The sequence below is a fragment of the Lathamus discolor genome, chromosome 2 (genome assembly GCF_037157495.1).
Source record: "Lathamus discolor isolate bLatDis1 chromosome 2, bLatDis1.hap1, whole genome shotgun sequence".
Taxonomy (NCBI): Eukaryota; Metazoa; Chordata; class Aves; order Psittaciformes; family Psittacidae; genus Lathamus; species Lathamus discolor.
This window is the reverse complement of record NC_088885.1, coordinates 9061992-9069303: the sequence shown is the minus strand read 5'-3', so window position 1 is coordinate 9069303 and position 7312 is coordinate 9061992. Positions and strand designations below refer to the sequence as shown.

The 7312-nt window shown below is 37.8% G+C and overlaps 1 long non-coding RNA gene across 2 annotated transcripts in view; it reads left to right on the top strand.

Moving 5' to 3' along the window:
* The first annotated feature begins 726 nt into the window (after window positions 1-726).
* LOC136007645 (uncharacterized) overlaps window positions 727-7312 on the top strand; it is a 49888-nt gene continuing 43302 nt past the window's right edge. The window contains exons 1-3 of one of the 2 annotated variants that reach the window (XR_010609784.1): window positions 727-999; window positions 1910-1998; window positions 2508-2890. This is a non-coding gene — a long non-coding RNA (uncharacterized LOC136007645). Of the gene's footprint in view, window positions 1000-1909; window positions 1999-2507; window positions 2891-7312 lie in introns of those variants that run through there. The other variant, XR_010609783.1, reaches the window with a different exon arrangement.

The following is a 7312-nucleotide window of genomic DNA, read 5'->3' as shown; positions in this document are numbered from 1 at the left end:
ACTGCATTTTGTACAGCATCTGCCTTTCTTACTCATGCTGGTATTGAGCATCACCCCTGTAGATAACTGAATTTACTATATGTTAAGCAACTATCAGATAAAAAGATGCGGGAAGCTCCAACTGCTGCAGAACTTTTCCACTATTGCAGATTTAAAATGGTATGACTCTAATGAAGAGTTTGTATGTGGTGGCTGAGGTCTAAAGAGACTTGAGGCTTTATCCCCTCTAACTGTACCGCGGACTGAACACAAAGCAGACACTACACAGGCTCCCACTGACACACAAAATGGCGAATGACCTTCTCCATGCTGCTGTCCAGTAAGGAAAATATCCTCCAGACTATTACTTTAAAAATCTCTTGATTTTTAACTTTTTTTGGAGAGAAAGCTCAGGTGTTTATATCCACTAGCATGGCAAAAGCAGCTTATTGCATATAGGGCTTCTTAGCTATAGCCTATGTAAAACCTGATGCAGGTTTTGAACATTTAGGATGTTGAAAACAACTATAATTTCCCAACAGTCAACAATTTTACAGTCCACGTCTCCTGAAAATTTTAACCAATAACGTATTTTTAACCAATATATCTGTTTATGTCCCTATGCATATACTCCCAATGCAACTTTTGGAAACAATTATAATCAAAGTGATACTGTACCAGGTGCTGCTGCTGAGGGCTCTATTTAAGGCGGGGTGAGGTCTGTCCTCCTTTGCGCTGGTCCCAGCCGGTTCCAGCTGGCTTCAGCGGCACCACCGTGGGGCCCGGCCCAGCCCAGCCCCTCAGCCGCGGGAGGACGCTTCGTGCAAGTGCCTTCGGCTGAGGAAAAGCGGGCGGGCCAAGGGTGAGGAGCGGCCCGGCCCGGCCAGCCCCGAGGGCAGAGCGGCAGGAGCTCCTCGGAGATTCCCCCTCGGAGGCAGCGGGTGCAGAGCTCCTGAGGGAGCTGCGGCCTGCGCGGAGCCCGCGGTGGAGCCGCAGGGAGCTGCACAGCCGCCATTTCCGGTACCCCTCAGGCAGAGGGGTCAGGTGGAAGAGTGGGGAATGAGGGAAGGAAGGCGAGCCTGGGAGGAACGGGGGAGGCGTTGTTTTAATTTTGCTTTTGTTTCTCGCTAAATCTGATTTAATTGTCAATAAAATAAATTAATTTTCCCAAAGATGAGTCTGGTTTTCCCCCGGGGTAGTTGGTACCTGAGCCCCCTGGCTTCATCTTAGCTATGTCGTTTTCTCTTCTCCACTACCCTATTGAGGAGGGGGCAGAGAGAGAGCTGCGGTGTGTGGAGTGTGGCAGCTGGCCAAGGTCGACCCACCACAAACACTCTGACAAAAGAAATACAAAATTAGTATACTCGTTTTAAACTTCATTAAATTGAAAAAAAAAAAAAAAGGCATTTTTGGGATCTCACAGCTTGGAAGGCAGGTGGGTCTTGATGTGTTTGCACTATAGTTTTTACTTGTGGCTTGTAAGTATACGTCTAATAAAATTGTACTGTTAAAGAAGGGAACTACATAAGCTTTGTCCAGACTTGTATTTTCTACAGTGTGTATTTTGTAAGTGATGGCCATTGTGTTCTGCTTTTCTCTCCACTCTCCAGAAAGTTTTTGCTCACTTTCAGCCTTACAGACAGCACCAGTTTCCAACATTTGTGCTGTGGTATGATCCCTTACCCTTCTTTAACAGATTCTGTTTGGAAATGCTCCATGAGATTAAATGGCATAATAGGACACCACCCCCAAATTAAATGAAAGAGTTTCAAATCATGGCTGAAACATAAGGTATTCATCCCACAGTAGCCGTTCAAAGGTGTCATTCACCATGCATAATAAAATTTTATAGGGCAGCAAGAGACACGGTATTCTAAGCACCAATGCATGCACCATTATTCATGAGTAACCTCTTCTACTCTTTTTCTAGGTCAAAAGTAATGTTGTACTGTTCTGAGACTGCTGGAACAAAAAGGAAGAAAGAAGGGAAGGCTGATCTGCAGGCTCACGTGAGATCAGGTATTTGTGCTGAAAAAGTAGAAATCAGAAGATTTTTTGTGGGGTTAAAAGGTGATATAACAAGAGCAGGCTGTAATAGGCAGCTTTTGTCGCTTAGTTTTGAATTGAGGCTGTTTTCCATACTGCCAGACCTTCTGTTGGACAGCAGTGACCTGCTGGCAATGGGACCTTCACACACTAAAAAAAGGCAAAAAAGTGAAGAAATAATAGCCACTCTGCACACGATTGCTTTGTCTTTTCTATGAAGTATGACATCTTCAGTCATTACTGATGTACTCTTCGTAATTCTATATGTGTTGTTTTATTTTATACTCATGATAAATGATGTTCTGCATAAAATGAAAGTGTATGGCTGTTACTTGTGTTCTGCTTCATCTCCATCAGTAGAACAGAAAAAATGTTTTAAGAGATAGGAAAAGCATATATTTGAGGTGTTATTTGAAAAATAAGATGACAGGTTGATTTTGATGAAAGATTTGGGAAATGAATTATATATTTATCTTTAACAGGTCAAGATGTGGCTGCCTCCTCTTTTCTGAAGTGGTTCTATACAAAACTGAAATAATTTGAGTACTTCTGATCCAATTAGTTTGAAAGCCAGATTTATGGCTCAGTTGAGGGACAGTAATGTGTTAAACCACTGGTGTTCTGCCCAAAGAAACTTCATTTGTTTCAGCTCATCTGAAAACAATATGAAGAAAACATACAATTGGCATACATCAAAATGCAGTATAAGATGTTATTTTATGATTAGTGTTTTCTCTTAAGACAAATTGTTGGGAATAAATTAATCTTTAAGAAATTTGACTTTATAAATGTGGATATTTTTGAAGATTGGAAGCTTTTTTCCTTTGCAAAAAACCTCATAAATCTGCTCCTCCAAAAAATTGTGACAGTGATTTTATTTTTTTTTTTTTTTTTTAACTTCTCCTCCCATGGTATTTTTATTAAAGGTACTATAATTACCAAATAATGATAGTTGGGAGCATTATGCTATTGTTTTCACTAATCACTGACTTTTTTTATAAATGAAACATAACATTTTTAATGCTTTCGTGAAAAATCAGAACTACGTGTCCTCAGAATTTAAAAATTACTATATTAGCTTGTGTTTCTTTGAGTTTACAGTTCTTATTATATAATTCAAAAATTGAGCAAATGCCAGTTGATTGTCTGATTTCTGGTATGCTTTAGCAATTCAGAAAGATGTTGTAATGTTGTACCTTGAAGTGAGGATTTCTATTATTCATATTCTTCTTTATGGTTTTCTTGCTTGAATGCTACTAATCATAGTTTAAAGAAGGAAATGTTATCTAGAAAGCCAAATAGTTCATCAATGGCTGTTAAGTAATGAAGGAGAGTACTTTTTTCTTAACTTGAGTCTAGTCCTGGAAATAGACTGTTAAAATTCTATCTGAGGAGCTCTTCAAGGTGGGAGGGCCTATCAGAAGCTTCAGCTTCAAGAACATTTTCAGAGGTTGTTCTATCTCAAATTGTGTGTTTTGGGGTATGTGTGGCAGTGGTCAAACTAAATCATAATAAAATGCCCAACTTTGTAATGCTAACCTGGGCATTACAGCACTGTTTCTTCCTATGTCCCTTCTCTAGATGGAGTAATTTAGTTCACCTTCCAAAACCATGAATTCAGGACAATATTGGGGTGTTCAGGTGTCTGAAACAACTCCGGTCCATAAGCTGTAAGATTTTGTTTCAAATGTTAATTTTTAGGTCCTAGTTGTAGGTTCAGTTTATTTTAGTTATTGTATAATTAACCATTAGAATTGAAAATGTTTTTGGCTTTTAAGTAGGCAGGGCTTGAAATTAAACCTTTAAAATAATAATTTAGGTCAAGAATTGATGAAAATAATATGAAGTTGAACTCCTTTTGTCCTTCTGTGTTCAGGATCACTCATATAGATGTAGAAGATTGATTACACTTATAACTCCTTTTGGCTGTGCTCATGGAATAATATTGTGAATCTGGCAAACAAATAATCAGTGCAAGAGTAACAATATTTTAATTGCAGGCCTCAAATGTGCACACTTATTCTATAATTTAGTTTAGAATGTTGTTTTTGTAGGAACTAGTGGAAAAGCCAGGAGCAGCACATCCAGACTTCTATCAGACAAAGAGATAATGAAAAGCAACTGTAAGAAAATGAGGGTGCTAATTTATATATGAAAAAAATTCTCTGACAAGTCCATGTGGCTTTTAAGTGAAGGTACATTATTTTCTGGACATTTTAACTTTGAATGTTAATTTTGGAACTCAGTGAGGACCACTTAGGACTTTCACAATGTCTTTCCCAGAATAAAAGAGAACCTGAAAGTCATCATTAAGCCACAAATGGCTATTAAAAGAGCATTGGTGATTATGGGAAGTAAGAAGTGAATTCTGAAAGGAATTCTAAATACCCTTCAGAGTAGATTATTTAAATTGAACTGTTCCACTAAGTGAACTATTTATTCAAGATAGCTTTAATTTGAATTAGTTTATTTTAATTGACAAAAAGAAAACTGATGAGAACACTTTCAATCTAAATCTCACATATTTTTTACGAACCTTCCTGTGTTTAAAACTATAGGTATGTAGCAGTACCAGCCATGCTAATTGGGTAAATACTCTGTTGCCATGCTTTGATCTAAAATTTTAAATAATGCTAACTTTTTTTTTAAATGAAACTTTGCTTCGTTGTCTGGTGTGGATTTGAAAGTAAAGTAGCAAATAGCAGATAATCTTGTTTCTTTTCAAATAACTACGTATGCAATGCTATGCGTACGCTAGAAATGGCAGTGCTGCTTACTGAGGAGGTCGAACATCTCCTCAGCTTCAGGAGCACTGAAATCATGAAATGGGTAATGCACCTAAAAAGGCTGGTATCAAAGGCAACTTGTGTATTTCTCCAAAACTGCTGGCAAGGGATTATAACTTGAGATGCAAAGAGGAGCTCAAGCATGTAACTGTCCATGGCTATACGAATTTAGGTGGTGCTGATCTAAGGAGCTGTCTCCGAAAAAGGCTATTGGCTACAATCCGGTCAACACAAGAAACGTTTCAACCCATTTGAGAGGTCAGTCTTTAAACTCGTAGCCATCCAAGTTATCTATTATTTGTATTGAAGATGAGGAAATTGAAAGATATTACTGCTGATTTGATTGTAATGAAACAACATAGGTCATTAAGATGTCAAACACCATACGCTGGGTAGTGCAAAACTGGAAGTGTTGATTCTTGGATGTATGTGAGATTTTTCTGAAAACTTCAAGTTGTACTTATGCTCAAGTGATGAGTATACTTAGTGTATGTCCTGTATGTAATTCTAGCCAACTTCATAGTGTGTACTAGCCATGGGCCTTTCTGATTTGTATGTTTATTATCCTTTAAGTTAAACCTCATACATATACCACTGCAGTACACTGAACTGCATGAAATCAGATTGCATCACAGTTTACATTAATATTTATACAGACCAAATACCCTTTACTCTAAAGTATCAGCAGGTATGATATTAAAATAATTATCATAAACTACAAAGAATGCTTTTCAAAGAGGACTTTACTAGATAATTTAGTTCTGGAATAGAGAAATGGCCTCTAGGTGAGCAATGTGGTTCAACCTTCTACCTACCAACACTTAATGCCAGTTGCTGCAGATGGCAATTGTGGCTTGTTCTATATTGTAGTGCAGCAGTCTTGAAGTAGGGCCCACTTTGTAACTATAAGCGGAATTAAATCGTTTGGGGTCTTTTGCTAACAAATCGATTAACCCATAGCATAGGAAAGACTCACAGTTCAATACTGGGATTTTCTGATAGGAGACTTTGTCCTTCACACATAAGATATGCTTTTAAATCTAGCTAAGAGAAAAAGTATAGGTTCATAAAATATTCTTATTGAGAGAATGTCATTACAGTACATCATGTTGATAAGATTCAATATTGTGAGAGACCTTTTGTAGACAGTATGAGCAAAATGTGTGAGTGCTCATCTGGCTATAAGTGTCTTGGAAGAAATTGTACTTGTGGAGAAAGTTTTATTAAGGAAGATAGGTAGATAAATGTGCACATTCCTAGTCACTTTAATTTCTTTTTTTCCCATTTTATTTATTCTCTTAGCTGTAAACAGGCAAAAGGTGTAATATCCTTACTCTCACAAATACGGTGCAGCTCTGGTATGGTATCCATCCATCCATAGTATATTAATGTTGGCTTAAGAAAACAAGAATGAAAAGGGTGAAAGTGGAGATGAAATTTACCAGGGGGGAGTAGATTCAATTTACCATTTAATGTATCACTTCCAATAGGATGGAAAAAAAAAAAAACTATCCTACCATAAATCTTTCCAAAGATCCTGAATCACAGTAAGTACTGGCTGCAGCATCACTCCACGACTGCAGACTTGCTATTGTGGTGTTCTGCTATTTTAAGTTACTTTGTCCTTTGATTTCTGTGGTTTTGTTGTGTGGTTTTTTTTTCTTTTTTTTTTTTTTTTAAAGAGGTAGTGGGATGGAGAATTAGATGTAATATCTCTTAACGTTTCTTTTATGTGTTTTGTACCAAACTCCCCAGAACAGAGGTGAAAGTCTTATTCCCTACTGTGCTTGGTGGGTAACTTCTGACATTTTGAAGAAAGGATGAAGTTTTCTGAGCACCTTTTCTAACTAATAAATTCAGTAGGTGTATCCCATAATCGTAGCAATGGGCAAATATTTCTGTCAATATTTAGATGCTAGCTGATCTCACTGCTTTGTTTAGATATGACTTGCAGGAACTCTCATAAAAAATACACATCATTAAATCAAATTTTCAGCTTATTAAAACAAAAACCTCCCAGTATCAGAGAGGAAGGGAAATGCTCCTCAGGCCAGAGGAGTGGAGTGTGGTTCTGTTTTAACAGAAGTGTGGTTTATCTCGGGTGGGAAGGGAGATACATCTCACACATTCAAGGAGCCACAGTAGAGTCAGGCTAGTGTGTACCCTTAGGTTAGTGGGCTCTGTAGTGCTTACCCAGGGTTGCCAGTGGTTTCATGGTGTGTGCTTCTCATACAGCCCTGTCTGAGCTTTAAATAATGGATGAGGAAAGTGCTGTTTATTCTTTAACCTCAAGAAAGCCAAAATTTAATTTCTCTAACAATAAATCTGCCATAAATGGTTATGGGAGAGAGAGGTGAATGTAGGAGAGCTTAAAGCAGGGAGCCATAGCAACTGAACCTAAACATGATCTGGATCTGAATACAGATTACTGTAAATCAGTGCCTGTCTGACAGGCACCACAAGGAGTAAGAGATCATGTTTATATATATATATATATATAT